At 43.8% G+C, this 26,365-nt stretch overlaps 1 pseudogene; it reads right to left on the reverse strand.

The window, feature by feature from the left end:
* Positions 1-2,563: 2,563 nt before the first annotated feature.
* Positions 2,564-3,214, reverse strand: LOC117031123 (GTP-binding nuclear protein Ran-like; annotated as a pseudogene).
* Positions 3,215-26,365: the final 23,151 nt, after the last annotated feature.

Here is a 26,365-nt window from a genome sequence, read left to right on the forward strand (position 1 = left end):
CAATTTCCAGGATATGATGTTGCCCCATTTATTCTCACACCTGTAACAAATCAGCCATCTGGCACAAGGAGAAACGGGGCCAATTGCTCCAGCATGAGGATATATTTCTGTCCTGCAGCGGAAGCAGGATTTAGGGCAGGGCTGATCTCAGAGGGCCATTCCTTGGATGACTTCTCTTTTCTGTCTATATCCTCTCCCTTGGTGATCTCATCCAGTCTTATAGCTTTAACCACTACCCACATTTACATCTTCTGTCCCAACTTCTCCATTGAGCTCCAGGCTCATTATCTCCGACAGCCTCCTTAGAATTTCCACTTGGATGTCTACTAGCCATGGACTGAGCATGAGTGCAAAGGGTATTTTGGAAACTTCCACCACATCTGTTCCTCCTACACGTCAGTGACAAGAACTGTTCTTCCAGTTACTCATGCCAAGAACCTTGCTTGACTCCTCTCTTTGTCGCACACCTCACCTCCAAACAGTAAACCCTGTTTGTCTCGACCATAAAGTAAATCTAGTTCTCACCATCGCCACCGCTGGTCCACGGCAATGGTCTCTGAGCTGTATCACCCAAATGACTTCCTACCCGGGCTTCTTTCTTTTGCTTTTACCCTTTTTCTGTCTATTCCCTCCCAGCAGCCTGATGACTCTTAAAAGTTAAGTCAGATCATGTCATTCTTTCCTCTCAAAACCCTCCAGGGCTCCCATCGCACTCGGAGGAGAAGCCCGAGCCCTTACAATGGCCTAGCAGGCCCTAATGATCGCTGACTCTGATTTCTACCCTGGTCTTTGCTCCTCCCGCTGCACTGGCCTCCTGGCTGTCCCTCAGACACAGACACTGTTCTCATCTCAGGCTCCTTTGGTGAGGAGCGCTCTTCTCCCAGATACCCACACGGCCATTCCTCTTCTCCAGGTCTCTCACCTTTGGGCGAGGCTTTCCCTGACCACTCTCTTCACTACAGCAAAACCTTACTCACATCTGTGACTCCACGCCCCCTCCCTTGTTTTTCCCTCCATTGCATTTGCTGGTCTGCTTGTGTATTTTCTGTGGCCACCAGAGTTCAAGTTCCACGAGAACAGGACCTTCTCCTTTGTTCACTGCTGTCATTGCAGTGCCTAGAAAAACACCTGAGGTATATAGGCGCTTAATAAATATTTATCAATTGAGTGAATGCATTTATTTCTGATCCACTCTCACCCTCTGATCACAGGACAATTGTCCTCAGACTGAGCATTTCAGTTTTCTTAACCATAAAGGGAGGGAGGGAAGGAAGGGGAGGTTTCATGGTTTTATTTGAGGGTAGAGTTTTTAAATGACCTTACAAGGAAGACATTAAACTTGAAAAAAAACACTGTGAAAATCCATTACATTTTTTCCTTTGTGACTGACTTATTTGGTGAGAACAGCAAGTTCACATGCAGCGGGGAATCTGGATGGAGGAGTGCTGTCAGAAACAAGGTGCGGAGAAACATTTTATCACTTGTTAAAATGAGGATCACCCTTTCCTTAGTAAACCTTTTTATTTTTCAGGAGAGCATACCTACACAAAAGTGCACAAACTTTAAGTGAATTATTGAGGAATTATTGCAAAGAAAACACACCCATGTACCCACCACCCAGCTCAAGAAGCAGCAAAATGCCAGCACCCAGTCCCCCTCGTGCCCCTTCTCACTGCTACCTCTTTCTTGCTCCTTCAAGAGACCATTCTCCTGAGTTATATTACCATAGATGATGTTTTCTTGGTTTAGAACTTTAGATAAATAGAATCAGACAAGATGTGTTCTCTTGTCACTGGTTTCTCTCATTTCACTTTATATTTGTGAGATTGATCAATGTTGTGTATAGTAGTGGTTCATTTTTTTTTTTTAATTGGGGAATATTGGGGAACAGTGTGTCTCTCCAGGGCCCATCAGCTCCAAGTCGTCCTTCAATCTAGTTGTGTAGGGTGCAGCTCAGCTCCAAGTCCAGTTGCTGTTTCAGTCTTTAGTTGCAGGGGGCACAGCCCATCATCCCATGTGGGAATTGAACCAGCAACCTTGTTGTTGAGAGCTCACATTCTAACCAACTGAGCCATCAGGCCGTCCCTATAGTAGTGGTTCATTTATTTCACAAGTACAGTGCTCTATTCTATGAATATACTACAGTGTATTTATCTGTTCTACTCTTGATGGACATTTGGGTTGTTTCTATCTTCAGGCTATTATGAATAATGCTGCAATGGACATTTTTTTTGTACATGTCAGATATATACCCAGAAATGGATTTGACAGATTTTGTGTGTGTGTGTGTGTGTGTGTGTGTTGTGACTTTCACAGTCTTACATTTGAAACTCAATAAGGAAAAAGTGTGTTCCAAAACAGCTAAATATGCAGGTCCAAAAAATGAAAGTATTTTTCCAACTGCCACACTCACTTTGAAGCCCACCCGTCTCCTTCCACATCCCCAAAATTAAGCACATGTCTGCTTAGCTATGTAATGAAGTGGTAAACATGCTGCAGCACTGACATCACAGGAAAGTTGCCTATAAAACTAGACTTCTGACGTGGGGCCCCAGCTTCACTTTCACAGGTCGTCATCCCCATCTGGATGCCAGCAGTTGTCTGAGGACCCTCTAGGTCACGCTCATGTTGTGCTGCCAAACCAGGATCCGTGACAACCTCTGGTGGTGCAAGAGCAGGCACGGCAACGACCTCCAAGCTAGGGTCTCCAATGAGTTTTCTAGTAAGCCAGAGGAAAGGCTTATCCAAGTTGTAGTTACTTTAGGCAGAGGTGTCAGAATACTGAAGATTCTTGTTTCAGTAGGAGACAAGTGATTTCGCCTTCACTTTCCTTCCTTCCTATCTTCTTTGTTGCCACACGGCACAGTGGGGATGTTTTCACATACTCGTTCTAGATCTCTCTGCCAGTTAGGCACATTCTTGTAAGCAGCTCTTGAAGCTACATGAAACATTACAATGGCACACTGGTCTTGGATGTAATAGCCATCGCTGAGTCCACCAGATTTCTCCTGACCAGCTGTATCCATCCATTGAACTTAATAGGTCCTCTGTTGGTATGGAACACGAGGGGATGGATCTCAACACCCAACGTAGCTACAGACTTCTCAGATTTACCAGTCAGGTGATGTTTCACAAATGTAATTTTTGCAGTCCCACCATCACTGACCAATACAAATTTGAACTGAACTTGGGGTTCTCCTTGGGTAGCCGTCATGATGTTACTTCCAGAAGTATCTCTGGGCCCGTCTCGGATTTCACAGGTTTTGTACACACGGTTTAGGGTTAGTAGATATGCCAAACTTTGTCCCAACTGGCTGTATCACTTTCAATTCCACCGGCGGTTCTAGTTGTTCTATATCCTCACCAACACTTGGTATTATTCATCGTTTTAATTATTTTCATTCTTGTGGCTGTTTCGTGATATCATATTATGATTTTCATTGGTATTTCCCTGAGGACTAGTTGAGCATCTTTTCATGTTCATTGGTCATTCTATTTTTGTGAGAGTCCTGTTCACGTCTTTGGCCCATTTATTTCCAATTGAGTGGTCTTTTCTTTTGTAAGAATTCTTTATCTACTCTGAATTTGGAACTTTTATCAGTTATATGTACTGTGTATATCTCTTCTGATTCTGTAACTTGACTTTCTTTTTTTTACCTTCCTAATGGTATCTTTTGATGAAGTAATATTTGTAACTCTAATAAAATTCAATATACAGATACTGTTCTTTATGGTTAGTACTTTTTGTGTCCTATTTAAGAGTATTAAGGAATGGTTTTTCTCCTATGATATGAGGCAGGGATTGAGCTTTATTCTTATTTTTCCATTTGGATATCCATTGGATGCAGCACCATTTATTGATAAGATTACCCTTTCCTCACTGCTCTGCAGTGCCATCTTTTTCATAAATCCAGTGCCTATATATGCATGGTTCTGTTTCTAGACTCTACTCTGTCCCACCAGTTTGTCTATTGTGCCAATGCCAGACTGTCTTACTTGCTGTCACTTTATAATTTATCTGGATATGTGGTTAAGTCCTCCAAATGTGTTCTTCTTTGAAGTGGTCTTGGCTGTTCTCAGCTCCATGCACACCTGCTTCACTTTGATATGGAATAGGAAGCATCGTCAAAAGTCACATGTCTTCCCATTTTGGTGGATTCTCCCATCATCGAAGCCACCAGCTTGGAGCTGACGTCATAAGGTCCATAAGCATACTTCATTCCATAAGCAGTCTCTAGAGCGGTCTTCACTGCCATAGCAGGCACTGCCTGGTTCATCTCCACTTCTTCCTTCTTTATCTCCAAACAGTACTCTCTTGTGTGTGCAGTAGATCATGTTTCTGCTCCTAATACTACCTCTATTGTTTCTTGTAACACACAAAGCGTGTTGTGTTCTTAGTATGATATCAAGCACTGTGCTAAGTGCTTTGCACTCATTCTTTTATTTAATCCTTCCTACTACACTTGGAAATAGGTTCCCTTTTACTGCCCCTTAAAGACTTACACCATTTTCTCAGGGACCCTGCTTTCCCCATTCACTGTTCCTTCTCTGTCAGCTTCAGCATCTCCACAGAACATAGCTTTTCTGAGTCAGAAGTGATTTGAGAGATATTTGATTTGACAAATGAGGAAATTAATGCCCAGAAAGGGAACTGCTGTACACAGAAAAGGGATTAGAACTTATTCTAATTGACTCCCCGGCAGTAAGTTCTCCTACACATATTTCCCAGCCAACAGACTTTGCTGCTGCTGCTGCCCCATTTATTTCCTCCCCAATTCCACTGAAATTTCTTCAAAGACGTATCTATGATGTTAGCAATTTCCACTTCCTCATCTACCACTCCAGTCCTACTGTCTTACTGAAACCGCTCTCATCAAGACCACCGGCAACTCCCATGTAGTCCGACCTAGTAGTCTCCCCTCTCTCCTGTGTTACTAGCCCTCTCAGCCAACTTCTGCCCACTGAGTATTCCCATCTTTCTTATGACACTTTCCCCTTCTTCTGCCTGTGTCACTGCAACGCCTCAGAGTTTCCTCTACCTCACTGACTATTCTTTCTCAGTTCCCCTCAGCTGAATCCACACCCCTCTGCCTGAACATTATATTTTAGAGTGCTCCAGGTTTGCTCCTTGACCCATATTTCTATCCATCTCTCTCTCTCTCTCTCTCTCTGACTGCACTAGTCTTATGACCATAAATACTACATATCTTGTGATGTTGCCCAAGTTAGTAGTTCCGATCCTGACTTCTCTCTTGAGTTCTAGACTTTAGCTTCTTGCTTGACTTCTCTGTTTATCTTAATTGGGTCCTCTATAAAACAGAGCCTAAGACAAGGATTAAGATGCTAACAGTTTAATTGGGAGGTGCAAGTGCACGGTATTGGGTGTAGCAGAAAAAGGGAAAGGAGGCAAAAGAAGGTGTGATAGAATGTGACAGAATGTGAGGAGCTGCGCTACCATCCTGGCTTCCACCTCACAGAGAGCTGCCAAGAATCCCAGAAGGTCATTCAGAAGTTGTGTCCACATAGTATATGGAACTTCTCTCTGGAAGAGCTGCTTAAAGAGAGTGTACCTTAGAGTGGGCCATAGGAGAAGGGAAAATAAAGACTTTATCTGTCTGACTCCTGCTCAGCTCCCATTTCCTCTTGTTTAAGGTTCACCCTCAGGTTGCTAACTGTGTACTTCTGATATGCATAATCTGAACCCTCGTAGGCCTGCAGGAAGCCACCTTGCAGTGTGGTATTTCATTTATGTCTGAGCATGGAAGAGCAACTCAGAGCTGATGGAGCACTGACTGGGGGAGAGAGATAAAAAATGAGCCTGTATAATGTTTGTGGACCGATGTGGATGTCTGTTAGACATATTAAAATGAACATGACTAAGCAGTACTCTTGATTTCTTTCTCCCAACCAAATGAATTTCCTCCTCCCCCTCAGTCTTTCTCATGTCAGAAAATGGCACCATTGTCTTCACTACCAAACCTTAGTTAAGGAAACCATCACCTCAGGCCTGGGGCAGTGAACTGGCCTGTGAACTTGCTCCCTCACTTCCATTCTTACTTCCTTTCAATGTATTCTCCATACCACAAGTGTAACCTTTTTAAAGATAATGCAGCAATGCTCTTCTCCACTGTTCTGGGGCTCTGTTCTATCATTTAGCCCTCAGACCAAATCACCCACAAAGAAAGACTTCCCTGTCTCCCGTGTTGAAAGAGGCTCCCCTCCATTAACCCTGCCTGTATTACCCAGTTTTCTTGCATCCTTAGTACTCACCGCTCTGAAATGATCTCCTTGTGCCTGTGTTACACATTGTCCATCTCCCCCACTACAATGTCAGCTCCATTCATGGACAGGCAAAGTCTGTCATCTGTCTTCCTGGATCCACAGCACCTAGTACAGTCCTGGGTATATAGGTGGGCACTCAAAACGTTTGTTGAATGAATAAGTGACAGAATGAACAGTAGGCGAACTGTTCATCAGTAGGTTAGTGCCTAACTAAGTGGCAAGAAACGTATCGGTTTGTCTGACTTTTCATCTGGTTAGGTCTTTCTACAACTACAAATTCCTTTAGAGCAGGGAATATGGGCAAGTTGAAGGGTTGTGCTAGATTCCAACATGAGCTTAGGGGTCAGTTTAAGTCTTTCTCCTGTCTCCATTTTTTTAAAAAGTTAAAATGTTATTTTGAGATAATTATAGATTTACACCCAGTTTTAAGAAACGATTCAGAGAGATCCTTTATACCCTTACTCAGTTTCCCCACTGTGGTACACTGAAAAAACTATGGCACAATATCACAACCAGTATACTGACACTCACATAGTCAAGATACAAAAGATTTCCCTCACCATCAGGACTCCTCATGTTATCTTTTTATAACCACCGCTATTTCTCTCTTGCCCTCACTACCTTCTTAACCCCTGCAACTCCTAAACTGTTTTCTAGTCCCACTATTTTTTCATTTCAAGAATATTAAAGAAATGGACTCATACAATATGTAAGTTGGGGGTACAGGCCTTCTCACTCGGCATACCTTGACATGTCCGTTATAAATGCCCGTAGAGAGGTTCTGCAGGTGGAAGCGGTACCAGCAGAAATGCAAGTTTTAATGCCTTTCACCTTGTTTGTAACCTGGATTATAGGCTGCTTCTAGAGGGGAATAATTAGCTCTAATGTTTGGGAGTGAGGCCATCCCTGAATTTTCTTTCTTGGGAGGTTTGAGACAAGACAAAACCAAGAAGCAGAAAAGTCTGTGTCCAGCTCCTCTCATGACCGCCCACCGTGTCTTACCCTCCTCCTGAGGTGCAGGACCTCTTAGCCCTCCTTTGCTTTCCCAGACTTGCCTTTCTCTCACGTTCTCAAAAATCATCTGTGTTCTAACACCTTAACTATTTGTATTTGATGTAGCACATATCGTGGTTACAATTTCCCAAGCATTGTTGTATGGTTTCATATATCTTACCTCCACTAAAACTCCTAACAACACTATGATGTAGAAATCATTAACATCCTAATTTCACAGATGAGAGAACTTAGATACAGAGAACAGAGAAGTCAGGTAACCTGCCCAAGGTCACACAGCTTATAAGTGGCCGAGATGAGATTCAAATCCAGGCAGCTGGGCTCCATGCTCTAAATCACAACATTATGATGACTTTCTGTTATTGATAAATATGCTTTAAACTATTTTCTCTTTTTCAAGGCCAATGGTATTTCAGAAAAAAGAACAACCCAGCAACACAAACCTTCAGCTAAAAAAACAAACATTTAAATATGGTCATCAGACAGTGAGTGGCAGGGATATCTGGGGCATCACTGCCATCCAGGTGCTGTTGGCCCATGTCATGTCCTGTCACGCAGGCTAAGAGATACACAGGAAGGTGTACAGGAAATTCTTCCCACAAGGAAGAATTTATCGCAAATAACAGCTTTATCTCGTGCAAGTTATTTCCAAGAATGACAACTAACATTTAAGAAATGAAATTACTATGTGCCCGAGACTGGGCCAGGAGTTAGGGGGGAGACAATTCTGGCATGGACGAGCGGTCCCCAATATGGAAGAGCTTGACCTACTCCACCGTGGTGGGGATTAGTGAGAAAGCAGGCAAGTGGCATCAAACCCAGCTGGAAGACTATGTATATGTTATATCAACAACAGTGTGGGTCAGGAAAGATTAACTCCCTTTTAGAGATGAGGAAATTGAAGCATCAAGTGGTGAGTGGCTAAGTCATTTTTTTGAAGTCACACAACTTGAAAATGGCAGTTCTGGGTCTGAACCCAGTCCTACATCTGTCTGGTCTCTTTTTACTATGCAAAAATAATTACAGCGTGAAACTTCTAGTCTTGTGTTCTTTATTTATCGGTCACAGTGTCAATTTGTGCAAATGACAAGGTAGGAATAGAACCTTCCATTTCTTTGTCCATGACACAGTTACTTCCCCAGATTTTCACATCGTAAAATATGGCATCACCATTAGCCGCGGTACTCAAATGAAAAACCCAGGACCTGGCCTTTATTTACCCCTTATCCTACGTTCTTTTTATAATTTACCAGCAAGTTCTGTCAATTCTATCTCCAAAATGCATCCTGAGTCCATCTACTTCTGTCCATCTCCACCAGCAACCCCCGAGTCCAGGCCACCACCATCCATTACGCTGACTGTGTCCACAATGCCTTCCTGTGCACACCCCATTTCACCCCACAATCCATCTTCAAATAGCAGATGTGCACGATTGCCTTAAGATATGAATCTGATCTTGTTTCTCCCTTATTAAATATTCTTCCAGCTGGATTTGATGCCACTTTCCTACCTACCCACTAATGCCCAGCCACCGTGGAATAGGTCAGGCTCGTCCATACTTGGGACCCCTCATCCACGCCGGAATTATCTCCCTGCACTCTTCCCATGGCTCTCACCTCCTCAAAAGGGTCCACTGAATCTACAGTGGACACCCTCCCTCTGTTAAGATTGAAATGTGTCAATCCAGCCACTCAACATCTTAGACCAGCTCCTGGCACATAGTAAGCACTAAATTTGTGTTAGTTCGTGCTACTGTTTTGATCCTTGTTGTTCTAGTAGAGACTTTTAAAATGCACCTCGAAGTAATTAGATAAATGGAGTAGGAAAGAGGAATAATATCAATATCTGGACTTCCAGAAGCTTTTATGAGAGGAAGGCTAGATATTTTTAAAGGAAAAAAAAAATGCAATTTTTTTCTTGAAATTCCTTTTTCTGCCTTAAAAAAAAAAAAGTTATTACTATGGTAGTATTGCCACACATAATGACTATGTGCCTAATGGAAGCACTGTGACATATAGTATGAAAGAATATAAGAGCACTTAATATATTTTTTAAAGCAGTGTCTAGACCTGTCTGATGGATTTTCCTACGTAAGATTCACCCTGGCCCGTACAGTGTCCCCATCAAGTTTTTTTCTATGACTGAAAGTACCTAAAACAAAGGATGTCCTTTTTTTCATTTTCCAGTATCTTGGATAGCAATCTAGGAAATGACTTCCGGAAACATGAAAAGAGGAAAAAGAGTGAAGAAAAATTAGGTTAGAATAACCTATGACCCGAATAATGAGACTTGGTGCAATTAAGAGCTGCCTTTTCACAAAGATAAAGGCGGCCGTAGGGAGACCTCCCACCCAACAAGTTGTGAGGCTGGACTCTGCTTTGACAAATGATGTCCTAGTTTATTCACAAAGATCTCTCTCACAGCATTACTCGCAATATTTCATGTTCAGTGCTGGGGGCCCACGTCAGTGAGTTGTGGAACAACCGTTTGATAGACTGTTATACAGCCGTTACATAATACTGGCAAAGAAACGGTAAAACCTGGGGCAAGCCTTACATTCTAATAGTAAGTGGCTAAAGGAGACCTATGCATGGCGTGCATTAAAACCTGTCATTGTACTAGCTACACGGATTAAGCTTGTCCTTTATTTCAGACATCACTCCTAAGTGAGAGCAGACAGAGGAGGCTAGGAAATGAGTTAGGGCCGGAACAGCGCCCTCGACCCCTAACTGTCTAAAAGCCAGGACAGAAAACACACCAAAATATTAACCTGTAGACCACTGCAGGCCTTTCTTCTTTGTTCCTCTGTATTTTTCAAAGGTTCTAACACTTTTCAGAAAAACACTTTTGCTCTCTTTAAATGTTTTCCCAGAAACTTCTACAAAGCAGCTGCTCTGGGCTCACTTTATCCCCCTGTCCTCGCGCCAATGTATAAATAAAGAAATGCGTCTATGTCTTTAATTTGTAACGGGTGAAACTTTCTCCTGTAAGTCGATACTCTGACCAGAAGTCTGTGGGTGGGATGGGTGCTGTGTGTTGTGTTTTCGTTTTTTGTTGTAGCTTCTTTCAGCTGATAAACTAGCACTTAAGTATTTCCCTTTTCCAAACCCCCAAATGGCAAGAGTCTTTGTGGTGAGGTGGCAGCCCAACTGTCACTGCCAACACGAACGGTCCTGGGGACACTTATTTTTAGTTTGCTGTCTAAGCAAGAGTGAGACTGGGAAACCAGGGCCCAGGGGCCCAAATTTCAGAATCCAGAGCATGGAGCTACTGAAGAGAAAGCAAGGGGAAGCCACTAGACCTCTTCAGGAAGACCCAACACCTTTTCTCTAGGTGGGCCAGAAAGAAAAGGCAGAGATCTTGTCTTGGGTGAGAAGACTGCAATCCACCTTTTACATGGTGTAATTTGATCAAGGATGCTATAAAACAGAAACAAGTTGACTCCATTTGAATGAATGTTGAATCCAGGCAACCTGGGAAACTAATTATAACAACGAGGTTGACGATGATAAACAGAGATGTGGTAGGTATGCTATGGCCTGCTCAACATTCTGTTCTCCCGTCTAACAGAGCCTGAAGGAGGGGACCTCACCTTCTGCTCATCAAATAATTGAAATGTCACCAGCCAAGACCAATGAAAGCGCTCCAGGGAAGAGAATTCCTGAGTGAAGTGACACCAGCTAATGGAGAGTCTGTTAGTTTCTCCTATAGAGGTTCCCCAGCTTCCTGTCCTGTATAAAGCCAGATTCTTTAGCTTTTTATTTGATTCTGTGGCCTTCTAATGTGTACGTGTGCTTGTATTTTTTAAACTAATTTTTTTGCTTATATTAGCTAGTTGTTTGTTTGTGTATTTGCTTGGAACCAAGGAACTCTCCCTAAAATGAGAACCTAGACATAGTTCACTGTATTTATGCAAATTTCTGCCTGGCTCTGGACGAAAGGGCAATTTTTCCTCCCCCACTCACTTCCCTCCCCCCACCCTCCAACGACCCAAATATTTTCAACTTAGGGAAAAATGAGTCCTTCCCCTTAAACAGGAACTGTGACATGCAGGGTTTTCTGAAAGCACTGGTGATGTTTTCTTCCTTCCTTTTTCTACACATGCAAGCTTCTTTCTATTTCGTAACCAGGGGCAGCTGAGCAGCTCCAGCCTCAAAAGGACCCTTCAGACAGGAGACGGAGTGAGGGCCTGCCCACTGTTCGAGTCTTGTGTATTGCTGCTGCAGGACCTGGCTTTGCTCACCCTATGGTTCTTGAGCTGGAAAGCAGGCTTTGGCGCTGGCCTCTCAGGGATCGACAACCCCTAAAAGAAGCGCCCCTGACTCCATGATGGACACGTTGGACATCAAAAAGCAATGTTTTGTGAAAGGCAGTGCAGTTAAGAACTAGCCCCACTCACGCCAACAATGTCTGGCTGCTCGGTCACAGCCACATGCAGCATCAACATAAGTGGCAACAGGACAGACAATAATCCTCTACTACCACCACGGCTATTGCTGCTATGACTTTGCCCAGCAGGCACAATAATATCTCCTATCTTCATAGTATATGTTTACGTTTCAAGGCATCTCTTACTTCATTGGATGCATCTCATAATCCAGTGAGGTAACATAATCCAGTAAGCAACTGGATTATGTTAGTCCCATTTCATGGAAACCAAAGTACACGCCTGTACATAACATTAGATCGTGTAGTATTATTACTGACAATAACAACGATAGACATAGACGTCAAATTATCAGACCTCTCTCCCAAAATCTCTTTAGAGCACAGCAAAAACAATAACAGTTCGTATTTATTGAGTTCTCCCTATGGGCTTCAATATTGAAGTCAATGTAATCGTTCTTATTTTAAAGTTAAAGAAACTGGGGTTCCCAAAGATTAAGTGATCTGCCTACAGCCACATAGTAAGTGGTTGAGTCAGCAGATGAACCCAAACAGTCTGACTCCGAGGTCATGCTCTGGACTAGAAAGCCACATGCCTGTTAGCCGATTTTTGGAAAAAAAGAAATCCCATTACAGTAAATTGGCCAGACCCTTAGACTTTGTTTTGCTCTAAGCTGAGCCCCATTTGTAAAACTTCTTAGTCCGAGAGTAAACATCCCGTATCCACAAGGGGCAGAAGTGGCTCTTCACGAACATTTTCAGCGCAGAGTGAAAGGTGGAAGAACACAAAGGAGAAGGTGTCCAAGTCCATTCCACAGACCCGGGTGGCTTAAAGGACTTGGGTAAATACTCAGCTTGAAAATGCTAACAAAGCCCACAGCCTTAGCCAGTTACCTTAGCCCATGTGTGCCAGGCTAACGGAAGTAGGAGCCTGGAAAATGTCAAGGATTTAATAAGTCAATTTGCACTGAAACCAAACCTGACTTCCTTCCGCAGTGCGTATTTCTGCCCTACCAGTCTCCACAGCACTAGACACCAAAATGCATCAGGAAACCCAATAGTTGAGGTGAGCGACTTATCACTTTCCAAGTAATTTTCAGGGGCTGGGAGGGAAGGCAGATTGCAGGCAAACATAAAATCAAAAGTTTGATAAGACTTGGCATCATTCAAATGACACCCACAGACATCTGAGGGACGCTTTGCTCACATGCCCAACTTGGGGCCAAGTGGTAAATTCAAAGAAGCAGGTTCTGGGCAGCCTGTACCGTCGTGCAGTGCCACTTCTTCCCTTAAAAGTCTTCTCCTCCAGACGCTCACTGCCCTCAACTACCATCCGCCTCCAGAGCTGGGGTCTTCCAAGTGTCTCCCACACAACTCTGTCCTGCCTATCCTGGCCCCTGAGCTGTTTTTTGTTTTGCTTTGTTTTGTTTGGTTTTAAGAATGTGTCTTAAAGTGTGTTGTCCCCTTAGCTGTTCATTCCTTCAAAGTATTAGCGACTAAACCAAAACTGACACACTAATTCATGATTTATACACTATTAAGTATTAATGGGTATTCATAAATTAATACCGTAAGAGAACATTTGAAATTTACCCTAACAATAACTAATGGAATTTTCTGGTACTCTGGGAGGCTGGTGCAGTTGAGATGTTTAGTGCTTGCTTTTACCCTCGTCAATTCTCCTTTTAGATAAGGTCATATGACTATGGCCTATGTGTCACATATGGACCGAGGTATTTAATTGCCATGAGAGATATTCCAGCATGCTCGCCCTCTGTTGTGGCAGCTGTGGAGTCATTTATTGAAATGGAGGCGTCATAAGATTAAAGGAGCCTGGATCCCTGAAGCACCATGTGGAGGACAGGTGTCCTAGAGAATCATCCGGACTTTGGGTGAAACAGTAATAAACTTCCTTCACCAACCAACATATTTTGTGCTATTTGTTATAGCAACATAATGTAGCCTATCCTGACTGTGACAGCTAGTAACTTGATCACCCAAAATCATAATCCATAGTTTGGCTCCTCTCTACTGTAAAGAGAGGTATGCCATTTACCAGCTGTGTGGCTTGGACAAACTGCTATATTTCCCCTGAATGAGTCTGTGTCTCTGTAGGATGGGATGGTGGTCTCTTTCTGATGTAAAATTCTACCTAAATGGCAAACCAAAATTGCATGGCACCTGCTCCCTAAAGATAACTGTTATACACTAAGACAAGGCAATTTGTCCCAAAACAGAGATGTTTAATCCAAGCCAAACATTTTTCACCTAATTATCTCTTTGAACAGGAGGGTCAAGATCCCAGGTTGCCAAGTACATAAGCACATGTTTTACGAGGTTTGCAGCTGCGCCAAGAGGCCATAAAATATCTCCTTACCCTTTAAATTGGCCATTCTAGCACCTCTCACCTATCGATATTTGTCAAACTAGACTCGTTCAATTTGAGAATCAGGCAGCCTTTCTCAAAGTCTATTTGGAAGTTAAATTGAAAATTCCCAGTTAACGTCTGAAGACAAGAGGGCCACATCATCTAAAACAGTGGTTCTCAGCCCATTTAACATGAGGACACCTCTTTGATGCAAAAAAAGGTCCTTGTGTGTGTGTGTAGCTATTAGTACCCACTGATCTAAAAATGCACTATTTAAAAAACTATTTTAGTGAAATTTTACTGAATCACTATTCATATCTTTGAAAAGTAGCACATATATTATTCAAAAATATTTATACATATTATGTAATCAGGGTACAGGCAATGTTGAGCACGTGTGTATATTTGCAGACCTCTTGCAATAACTCTGAGGTGCCTCGGGAGCTATTCCTCCCCACAGGCTGGTGATTGCCTAAGGAATCTCGGAGAACTTTGCAACCTGGATCTGGTTCTCATTTCCTTCCTCTTATCCCTAACCTCTTATTCTCTGGGAAGCAGATGCTAAGACAGAATTAGGAATGCATACATTTTGGCAGGGAGTACCAACTGTGAAAGGAAATGTGAGGAAGCAGGAATGGTCATGAGGAAGCCACCTGACCGATACAGTGTCTGTTAATCCAAGAGGTTACTCATAGCAAAGTTGCCTGTTGGAGTCGAATCCCCATCAGATGGAAACGGCCATGTCTTCATTGCATGGCACCGCTCAGTTCTTGGCTGGGGCTCTCTGAACAGAGCACGACTTTAGCTCAAAAGTTGCTAGGCAGGGAGGCTGTCCCCCAGCTACTCTTCAAGTAGCTGGGCAGAGAGTTCTTTCTTGAAGGAGGATCAGAGTGGTGGATCTCTCTCTGCCACACCCCATATCCCTGCATCATTCTAGGAGGAGATTTGCCCCTCACGGTAACTCACGAAGACAGCAGAACTCTATAAATGACCGTGTGAAGTGCCCTTGGGAAATAGACCCTCTCTACACCAGCAAAATCAGACAGAAAACGATCACCATGTGTAAGCATAATTTCATTAGCTAAAGGGTGAAGTGTTCCTAGGATATGGGATTGCATTTAGTTTAAGCAGAATCTCCTTTCATGGCAAATCTGAAATAAGATCAGATGACTGCTTTCTGCAGAGGTCTGGTCATACTTGGCAATGAACATGAGTCCTTATGAATACATAGTATTGACTCTTTCCTGTGGTGACATCACTGCTGAGAAAAAGGAAGCAGTCATGAGAAGGCGGAAAATGGCCTGGGGAAGGTGACTTCTCCGAGGAGAAGGAGGGTCAGTCTCTTCCCTTGGTCTGGCCTGTGCGTGGGTGTTTAGCATGTGGCATGAAGAACAGGCTGGCATGGATCCAGCTAGTTGGAAATATCTATAGGATCGAAGCTGAGGACGGGGGTCACGTCCTGTCAGTCCGAATTCATCTCCAAAGATGCATCTTTCATAAGCTGCCATGGTGGTTTCCAAAGAGGAGTTTACGCAAACCAAGGAGAGCAGAGGGGAGAGCAAATGAAAGGAAACCCTTGGAGGGCGTGACCATCTCTTACCCTGGCTTCCCTTCCTTCTTTAAAACACCAGCGTCCCATCTTTATCTAGTTTACATGTTCGGATTTTGTGTAAGATTATATTTCAGACAAGGTTCTTGAATGAACATAAAGGAGTCAGTTAACTACAGTTTCTTAGGTCTCACCTGAAACCTACTGAAATAAAATCTCGCAGAAATTTGTACTTCCCAAAATGCTGTTCAATGTACTTCCTGATAATAGTAGGGGTAGATAGATGACATGAGATAGATGACAGATGATAGATCCTATACACTTACCAATAGAGTAATTTATAATGCATGTTGTATCATATACACAGAAATAGAAAATGTAAAAGAATAAGAACCAACTGTAATAGAGGCTCTAGCATTTTCCTCTTGTACCCATGGGAATATCTTGATTTCCCCGGATGCAGGCACACCTTACCCTGGGGCATTCTCATAGTCTTGTCTGTGATAGAAAGGCTATGGGAACAGGGAGATGACGTACCGTTACTGACAAATCGAAATCCATCCCACTGTATTTTTAATGGTCTCTCCGTCCCCGAGACAGTGGTCCTCCCCACCCCAGCTTATTCCTTCCTCTCACCAGGGCTAGGGCCAGGGAGTAGAGGGGATAGTGATGGCAGTTGATTACTACAAGGTGAGAAAAAGGCATACGTCATTTTCCAAATCGGATAGATTCTTCCTCCCCTTTCTCTTCAAGCACAGATGAAATGCAACTTAAGCAAAACTGCGGTTTCAGAACTGAGCTGTATTCAGTCACCAACGTTTAGAACAGCGGGTGGAATTGCTGACATTTTAATTGATGAAATGCCCTATAGCGCATCTCTGAAAGTCAACCATACATAGATAGCCACTGATGTCCGAGAGGATAGCGGGAGGAGGAGGACCAGTCTGAGGGGCATCACCCTCGAGCCAGGTGGGTGGATATCAACGAAGCGGAGATCTCAAGGCCTGAGCAAGCAAAGGCCAAGTTCATTAACACCCTGGGGAATCAGGAGGTATGAGACAGGCACCAGATGTGTTTGTGTCACTTCTGTGACTCAGCTTCTATTTCAGCTACTGATAAATAAAGGGCCGTTTCCAGGTATGCTATGTTTGGTCAAACCCTAAACTTGGACATTAAGTATAGCCCTAAGGTTACCAAGACGACGCTGCTCTAAACCACAATTATTTCACACATGTTGAATTAAAGAGAAATTAAAATTAGAAGACTGAAAGAAATAAAATAAATGCCAGTGGGTTGCCCACGCAATCTGCAAATCTCCCTTCACTATCAGCATGCCACAGGAGTTCTGCTTCTGTTCTGACAGCTCCTTGCACCTCAGAGACCCGCTCTCAGTACTGTTTCCCCAATGTGTTTTCCCACCTTCTGTTCACTCACATCCTCTCTCCCCCGACCCCTGTCCCTCCAAATTCCATGTGCCAATCTGCCTTTCCAACCCCACCTCCAGATACATGTACAGGCTTTGCCCGAAACCTCCTCAGTGAGCAATAGCTTTTCCTGGGGATAGTAATCACTGACTCATTACCTCCTTCTCACCACAGTTTCCAAAACAGTCTTAGTTCACCCTTGTCTCTACCCAGATCTCCGTCAGTCTGGGCCACCGAGCACGAAAACAGACTCCTAATGGGGAATTCCCTCCTCAGTTTCCTAATAACTTCTCACTCCCTATCCCTCTTCTGCTACCAAATCTCCAAAAATTTGGAAGAAAGCAGTGCTTATGAGACTAGGACACTTCAGGATGCATTCTTTCCTGTATCTCAGACATTTCCTGTATCTCAGCCAAAAAAAAAAAAAAAAAGAAAACATACTTCTGCTATTAGAAATAACACTCAGAGATCCTTAGAGAAATGGCTTTGTAAAAACAGACAGTACTACAGTCAATTCCATCTTGGCTTCATTACCTGGGCAGGAACAATACAACCTAAATATGAGCCAAGATTTTGTCTGAATTGGGTAGCAAGGTGAGTTTTACTCCTGCTCTCCCAGCCGCAGTGAGAAGCAGTAAGAGATTTAAAGGTGGGTAGTTGAAGATGAAAGTTCTCAGATTTTTATGTTAAATATGAGTGTTTTTATCCCTTTATCAGATTCATGCAAGGCAGTACCTTTAGGACACTGAGGTGAACGCAGCACGTTACAAAAGAGAAGAATGCTATCCAGCAAAATCAATCAGATTACCCTCTTAACTATTCCCAAATTCCTACCTTGAACCAGACTGAACTGGGTGTTCCTACCTCCTGACACCCTCTTTTTTCTGGATCCATTCATTAGCTCCTTCCCCAGCTGGAAAAATCAGTCTCCCGGTGACTCAGAATTAATTTGTGATACTCCTCCACACCGCTACCTCTCTGATCAAGACCAAGCCTGTTCCCTATTGATTTCCAGCACTGACCCCAGCAAGCCCTCAGGTTTCACTTCTGGCAAAATGTGCATGGCTGTTTGATTTGGGAAGCAGAGGGAAGCCTGTGTAGCAACTTGTGCCTTTAAAACTCGACAAAGCTGATGCGTAGTTCTGCACCAGTCTTCGTGGAGGAATTTATGGAGAAATTGTTTAGTCCTGTTTTCCAGAAGAGGAAATGCCTTCTTGTCTTCTGGAACTTCTTCATGTCTTTGCTTAGGCTTTAGAGAAAATGCTACGTATAGCATTTAGAAGGGATTCCCATGCCTGTCTATTACAAGACCACTGACATAAAACAAACCAAACAAAAAGAGAGGGTGTGTGAAACCGTCCCCTGTGAATAAAACGGAGAGACGTTTCACTTGAAATGATGCCGGTGGCACTACTGTTGGGACAGAGCTCCTGGAGAAAGTCCGCTTCCCTAGTCTTCAGGTTTCAAAGACGAACTTGCATGGCCTGTGGCTTCCACGGTGCCTTGCAGATCATCTAATGTATTTTTTTGCAACATGTTCCATCATATTTGGGAATTAGCTGCCAACTCGGGACGCTTTACAGTAGTACAGAAACCTGTTTCAGGGTTGACCCATGAACATGACATAAGTCCAGTGCTAGACAATTACAATGATTCACGTGACCACAGGCAACTCGATCCCTTGTCTGCGTCTTCCTTCCAGAACATACAAAGGAAGCAGAACATAAGGAATCAAGACTTCCAGGATCTGATTGTCTTCCGCATCTCCAGACGTTCATCAGATAAAGAGTGTTCCTGCTGCTACGTAAGACTCTGAGGCCCTTAGCTAAATGGTACCATAACCATATAGAGCAGCAGGTACAGTCATTTCCAATTCATGTTCTCCACCTGGGCAGGCAACTCAACGCTGAGCTAAATTTTCTCTAAAGAAAGATTTTATTCATTCGTTCAGTTGCTGTTATTTATGTAGTCATGCAGATCTGAAGCTAAACAGTCACTGATGCCCACAGCTTCTCTTATTTCCTTGGAGAGCATAGATTATATAAGCTCCTCGGTAGCTGTTTGTTTTTTTTTCCCTAAAACCAGGGACTTAATTAAGTGTGTTATTGAGAATTTCTCTGTCCCATTTAGAAGACTTCTGGGGAGGGTTACTTTATCTCACCTACGTGGCATGATCCAAAGTCCATAAGCACAAGGAAGGGAAATCAATCCTGGGTTAACTGACACAGAATACGAGTTTATTGGAAAGGTTTGGGGAAGTTCACAGAATAGACCAGGAAGGCAGGAGAGTAAGGCTTGGGAAGAAATGCAAAGACCAAAACAGCTCCAGGGATACAGGGAAACGTAAGCACCATCAAGGTCACGTCTTCGGAAGAACCGAAGTTGAAGACACGCTGTGGACACTGCCAGTGGCATAGCTATGGTCTCCTTTTAATAAATAGTTCAGTGAAAAATGGAAAGAAAGCGGTTTTGTACCTACAGGAAATGACGTTGCACTCTGTGTAGTGGCCCCTTTTCTCAGTACTTGCAGAGAAGTGAGAGGCTAACAAGAAAGGTGGGGTCAGCCTGGGCTCTTGTAATCTCTTGGCGGTCAAGGGTGGTGCTCGGGGCCAATAGGCGAGGTTTTAGGAAAAGGACTCACGGGTTCGTTGGGTCTGCAGATATTCAGTGCAGCTAATATGGGTTCAGGACAAGCAAGAACTAGGCCAGTAAAGGGGGCTGGAGTCATGGAGGGGATTGGCCAGTGGGCTAAGGCAGGACCACGGATGAGGGGCTGGAGAGGGAACCCAAGCAGGCCAGCTAGTGGTTAATAAGTCATGGCTGGGACCCTTTTGTCCTAGGATAGGGATGCAAGGGCTGGACTGAGGTCCTCGGACAAGGCTGGGATCTTACCTAGAGATGGCTTTTGGCTGACAGTGGCCTCTGCCGAGTGCTGCTCTTAGAAGGGAAGCTGGAAGCCATCTTTCTCAGGACTAAGCGAAACCAGAGCACCCAGGATGGCAGTTCTGAATCTTTATCTACATATTATTCTTTAGTCAGAAAAAAACATCAAATGTTTTGCTTTGAATTAAATCTTCCAGACAGTGAGATATGGTAGAAATAGGTCTGACTTTTGTCTGAATCCAGTTCTTTCCATGAACTAGCTGTGTGACACTAGGTAAGTGAAATTTCTCAGGGCGTCAACTTCCTTCTATCAAAGGAGAGGGTTGGGCTTAATATTGCCCAAAGACTCTTTCAGCTTCAGATATGACAAGTCCACTTCAAGGGCTCAAGTGTATGCACATGCACATGTGCATGCACACACACCCAAACACACACACACACACACACACACACACCAGGAAACTACATACACACACACACACACACACACACCCAGGGTGACGCTGCACGTGTTCTCCAAGAAGCAAGTCACAGAACACTGTCTTTGCCATCCATCTGCCCTCCCCTGAAGCTGGCTCTCTCCCTCAAATACCACAGCTGTTGAAACAGCCCCAAGAGTTACACCTAACTTTTCTGTCCTAACATCCTGACCGTGGGGCCCAGCAGAACTGATAACCGGGTTCTTCCCCCAAGTTACAAACCACACACTGAGAGGGGGAAACTATGCCACCCAAAGACCTGGCCAGGAGTGGGCAACCGGCGCCAGAAAGACAAGCCTGACCTGGGACAGAGCAGTTCACAGCTCAGGCATGTACAGCCCAGCTAGGATTTTCCTTTTTCCAAGACAAACCATGTGGACTCTGATTATACTCCTGGTTATGACTTAAATTCCCTTCATGACTCATATCATTATTCCCAAGGTTGCATTGCATTCCACCAGCAAGGGTTTTGTGGGAGTCTTTGAAATTATTCAACCATTCTAACTGATACGAATTTATCAGCCTCTCCACTAGTGATGAATTGAGCGTCTTTCTGTGCCACGTGCTGGGAACACCATAGTAAACACGACTACCATGATCTGTGCTCTCATGGGACTTACGGCCTGATGTGGGGGATGGAAAATATACAAATCAATATACAACTACCAGGAGGGATCTAAAACAGGAAACGGAGTGCAGTGTGGTCGTGGGGCATCATGGGAGGGAGCAAAGGGGAACATATTTGCAGAGTGATAAGAGAAGGTCTCTCCGTGAAGGTGACGTTAAAGCGGTGGCCTAAGGGATGACAAGCAGCCAATTTCCTGAAATGCAAGGACAGGTTGGTGTAACCTGTATGATATCTACGTGTGTGTGACGTGTGGTGCATACTGTGTGTGTATGGATGTGGGCTGTGCAGTGGGTGTGTTTGTCTGTGGTATAGGTGTATGTGTGGGATGTTTGTGTGCGGTGGGGGGTGTGTGTGCGTGCAGGGTGTGTGGTGTGCACGTGTGTGTCGTGTGTGTGCACAGGCACACACACATCGAAGAGAGGGAGAAGCAGTAGCTTTATTGGCAGAGGGGAGAGTAAGTCAGTAGAAAGCTCAATTGATTCTAGGAACTGAAAGAAGTCCCATTTGGGTGAAGCAAAGGGAAAAGATACGAAATGAGACTGGTAAATTTGGCAGAGGCCAGATCATTGAAAGCCTTTTAAAAATTTGCTATTTTTTCTTAATCTTTTTTTTTTCTTTCTAAATTCAATAGGAAAACATTAAAGCATTTCAGACATAGGAATAACAATCTTATTTCTATTTTGCTTGCTTTGTAGACAACAAAATAAAAATAGGAATAACATTTGAAGCAAGAAGGTCAAGTAGGAGACTATTATAGTTCAGTCAAGAGATGGTGAGAGCTTGGACTAAGTTAGGGGTTCTCTGTCCTTTAGGGGGCACTTAGCAATGTTTGGAGACATTTTTGCTGGCATGTAGTGGGTAGAGGCCAGAGCTTTTAATAGACATCCTAAAACTGCACACCACAGCCCCACACAACAAAGAATAATCCAGCCCAAAATGTCAATAGTGCCAAAGTAGACAAACCCTGGACTAGGTAGTGGCAGAAATGGAAAGTAATTAGATTCGAGATGCATTTTTTTAAGCTAAAATGACCAGGAATTCCAGAGATGAAATGTGGAGAGTGAGAGAAAAAAGTAACACAAAATGGCTTTCAGATTTCTTTCTTGAGTAACATGTCATGAAAACATGTTAAATGGATAGGTATCAAATTTTCTGTCTAGCAGATAGACTCAATTGCTTAGCTTAAAATTCCGTATTTACTATTTACCAATTGTGAGTTGAAAGATACGCAAGCATTTCGGGACTCAATATTCCCATCTATACAATGGGGTGACAGTACACCTACTTCAAAGACATGTGATGAGGGTCAGTGATTCAGTCATGTAAAATGCTTCAAACAGGCCTGGCATGTGGTGAACACTTAAGTGTTAGTCACTTTTGTTGTTGTTATTGCTGCTAATATTTTTATTATTATCAGAGTCTGAACCTCATGAGAGCTATCAAGGTGAAACACATGAATTTGGGACCCTCAGCATAGAGATGCCAACATAGACGGCATTTAAATCTTTGAGATGAGTGTGTAGACAGACAGAGAAAATGTCCGGGATTGAACCTTGGAGACTCTATTGGTAGGATATTGAGGAAATGAGAAGAAACCAGTCATGGAGACTGAGAAGGGCCAGAGGGTGATGTAAGAAGAAGTCAAAAAAGGGAACCATTTAAAGAAGAGGACGCTCAATTGGATTGATTCAGAAGAGGAGAGAAAAGTATCTCTTAACTTTCAAGGTCACTGGGGACTTTGATAAAAACAACTTCCGTGAAGACGTGGGACGGAGGCCAGTCTGGAATGAGCTGAAGATTCAGTGGAAGAAGTTATGGGACAGAGGATTGGCTGAGGACAGCGGAACTGGCAAAGGAGTGTTCAGTTAGTGAGGGATGGCGACTTTTTTCTCTTCGTCTTTTAAGATAAATCTTATTACATTTTATTTATATACTGATGGGAATAACATGGTAGAGAGGGAAACATTAGAGACACAGGAGGGAAAGGAGATAGGTAAAATATCGGAGAGAATGAGAGGACCTTTGGTTAGAGGAGAAACACTTCGTGCTTCGAAACAGAAGGCTAGTAGAAGCTGGATATCACCTAGACAATTTTGCAGTTTTTGTTTTAGGGAAATGAAAGTAAGGAAATGAAGCTATGTTTGGTCACTTTGATTTCCTCAGTGAAGCACGGGGGAAGGCACACCCAGAGATAAATAGAAGAGAGTGTGTTTTGAGTACAAAATAGCCACCTTGGAAGCTAGGAAAGCTAGACTTCTAGAGAAAAGTGGTATGATTGCTAGACATCCTTTGAGACTTGTGATTATGAATTTTAAGTGAAACCAGTGAATTTCGGTCTTTCAATTTCTCCTGCAATGTGCAGTTGTTCAGATATAAGTGTAGAGAAGGTAAAAGTAGAACACTGGATTCGTTAAGGAGCTGGAGTTTTGCCACGTGTTTAGGACAGAAGATGAGGCAAAGGAGTTAAGAGTATTTGCAAGAGAGTGATTATAACGGTAGGCCATGAAATCTACGCTGGGGTAAGACGAGATTTGAGTAAAGACAGGAGCTGATGTGTGGGGGAGAGTGGTGGGGGCCAAATTTGTCTCTGAGTTAAAGTAGAATGATAGAGGAGGTGAGAGGAAGGTCGAAGGTGATGGCGAGAGAAAGGTATTGACATCCGGATTTCAAAAGTAGTGTACGTTCTGGTTGTGGCTGTGTGCAGGGTATGAATAGACAAGTGGGTGGCGGAGGTGGAGTGGAGGGGTTGTCATCAGACGTGAGAGGAACAAGGAACCAAGGAATTAAGAAGCTGGACAACTGTCCACCTGAAAGCTGAGTCACTGGGAATGACAACGGGATTTGACTTAGAGAGAAAAGCAGAAGTTTAAGCCCCCAGAGAATGGGGTATGGAGAAAGAGAGGGAGAGAGAGAGGGAGGGAGGGAGGGAGAAAGGGAAGGAGGGAGGGAGGGAGAGAGAGAGAGAAAGAGAGAGAGAGAGATACTGAGAGAGAGACAGAGAGAGAGACAGAGAGACAGAGAGATTAGCAAGAGAGCATACATCTTAAAGGACAGGAGGGAACAATAGGCTACTTCCTCCTTTCCTGAACCTGAAGTACTAAGTGTATGAGTGAATAAAGAGCCTCTGGTTCAGAGACTGGGAAGTGACTAGTGGACTCACAGGCTGCCAGGTCCTAGCAGGGCAACAAGATGTAGTTCAGAGAAGAGGTCGTGCCACCTGCCACCTTCAACCCCCCTCTGCACACAGCAAAGTCTGTTACACAACATGAAGTCCAAACCTGCTCGGTCAAAGCCTCTTCTTTCCCATCATCTCCATTCCCCACTCCCAGTGTAGAGGGAGGATTTTCAAAAATTTACCGACTAAAAATAACCATAGAACAATTAAGTGGCATGAGTGGTTTAAACAAAAGCCCATACTTAGCGCCAGTGTGGATTAGGTTTTGACTGTTTTTATGAAATCCACATTGTTTTTGAGAGCATCCCTCCTTCCCCAGCGTTCAGGTTCAAAACATACCTTTCGGTTTTGTTTTAAATACTCTAGACTCAAAACACCTTATAGGTATTGTCAGAAAAAGAGAAATTGTCCAGCGAACCCCATGTTTGCTATGGCCTTTTAAATCTGATCCTCATGCTTTCATGTTGTGGATGCCCCCAAAGCTGTTCGTGGCGACTGTCCAAGATCAGGACTAGCTAGCACTGTAATAAGAGTGAACATTTACTGAGTGCTGACTGTGTTCCAGCCATTGTTCTGGGCAATGTGCCTTCATTATTGGATTTACTGTTCACAAAATCTTTATGGGATTTTACAAACTGAGAACATGAGACACTGAAGAGATAAGAGATGACCCGTAAGGGGTGAAGATATAGTCTGCAGAGCTTATATCTTGAACCATTTGGCAATACTGCCATACACTGCACACACACAGTGCATTTTCCTTCCCTGTGTCGTCCAGAGCAGACGCCACTGGTCAGTGAGAGAACAAACCCATCAAGCTTGATCCCTAACCCATTGCTCTGGGAGCTCCCATCAGCTGACAAGTGCTGGCATTAAAAAAGGAAATCTCTCTGCTTTTCCTTCCTTAGACCTTCCTCCCTTGCTTGTTCCATTTCTCCTTAAAACTTGTCTCTGCCTGGCTCCCAAGTTTGGGTCTACTTTTGACTCTGACCCTCTACACTCAGTAGATGGTCTTGGTCTCTTTCAAATTTAACTCAGGCTAAGACCTGCTCCCAGATCCCTGTGCCCTTTTCCTGGTTCCTTCTCCTCTCTACTCCATCATGAGTTGTCTCAGTGAGTGATTCGGTCAGTGTTGATGAAGCATCTAAGGTGCAGAGGTGAGGAAGGGGAGACAGGCAGGACAGAAAAGGAGGAGTCTCAGTGCAGATTCACCCTCGGAATCCCGAGCTCCGAGCCCTCTATAAAAATTTGTGTGAACAGTATTGACACAGAGCTTTAGATGTGGTAACACGTTCTGAAGATCCTACAGTTGGAGACTTACAACTGAATTATGCTGTCCCTATCTTTTAAAGTGACCCCTCTAAAGCCCCTCAATTTTAGTCAACTGAATGGTAAACACAAGGAAATCTTTCAATTTTGGAGGAAAACCTTAGGTGTTTGTTGTGCATTGAAGACGCTAATTGGGGGATTGAAAAGAGGTGGGATCTCACTACCTGTGTCCTGCTGGAAAATCCTTTAGCCTCTCAGGGCTGTGATTGGTCTGTAAAGTACGCTGATTAAACGTAAGACCTCCCAGGCCCCTTTCAGGCCCAGCATTCTGTATCAGTGTGTTTCAGAGGTTCTACCAAGTGCCTCATGTGCACTCACAGGAGTGCTGTTTCCACAGGTCAGGTGACATCTTAGCTCTCTATCCTGCTCTGGCTCTGCCTGTTTCGCCCACTGCTCTTCCCTGCGGTATTCCCTGAGTTGCTGGTTCTGTGGAGTCTAAAGTCTCCGACCCCTCACCACCATCACAGCCATGGGGTACAACTGTCCTCATGGTGCCAAAGCTCCTTTAGGATTTGTTCACTCTAGTGTTGAAACCTGAAGCAGGACTGCTAAACTCCACTGCTGACCTCTGAACCCTGAGAGCACTTGCTAAAAGGCACTGTCAAATTACTGTGAAAACTTTAGAGGCACCACTCAAATTCTTGATTGCCTGCCAGTCTTTTCGCCATTTCCACAAAGAACAACATGCGTTCGCTGAACACCCAAGACCCACAAAATACAGGACTGATCTCATCTTTCCCTGGAAACCATTGAGACCAGCCCATTATCTGAGAAGCCAGGACAACTTATAATTAGAGCCGCAGTGAGTCACAGCTCATGGGAGTTAGCTCAGAAGCTCTCACTCATGA

The sequence above is a fragment of the Rhinolophus ferrumequinum genome, chromosome 11, assembly GCF_004115265.2.
Source record: "Rhinolophus ferrumequinum isolate MPI-CBG mRhiFer1 chromosome 11, mRhiFer1_v1.p, whole genome shotgun sequence".
Taxonomy (NCBI): domain Eukaryota; kingdom Metazoa; phylum Chordata; class Mammalia; order Chiroptera; family Rhinolophidae; genus Rhinolophus; species Rhinolophus ferrumequinum.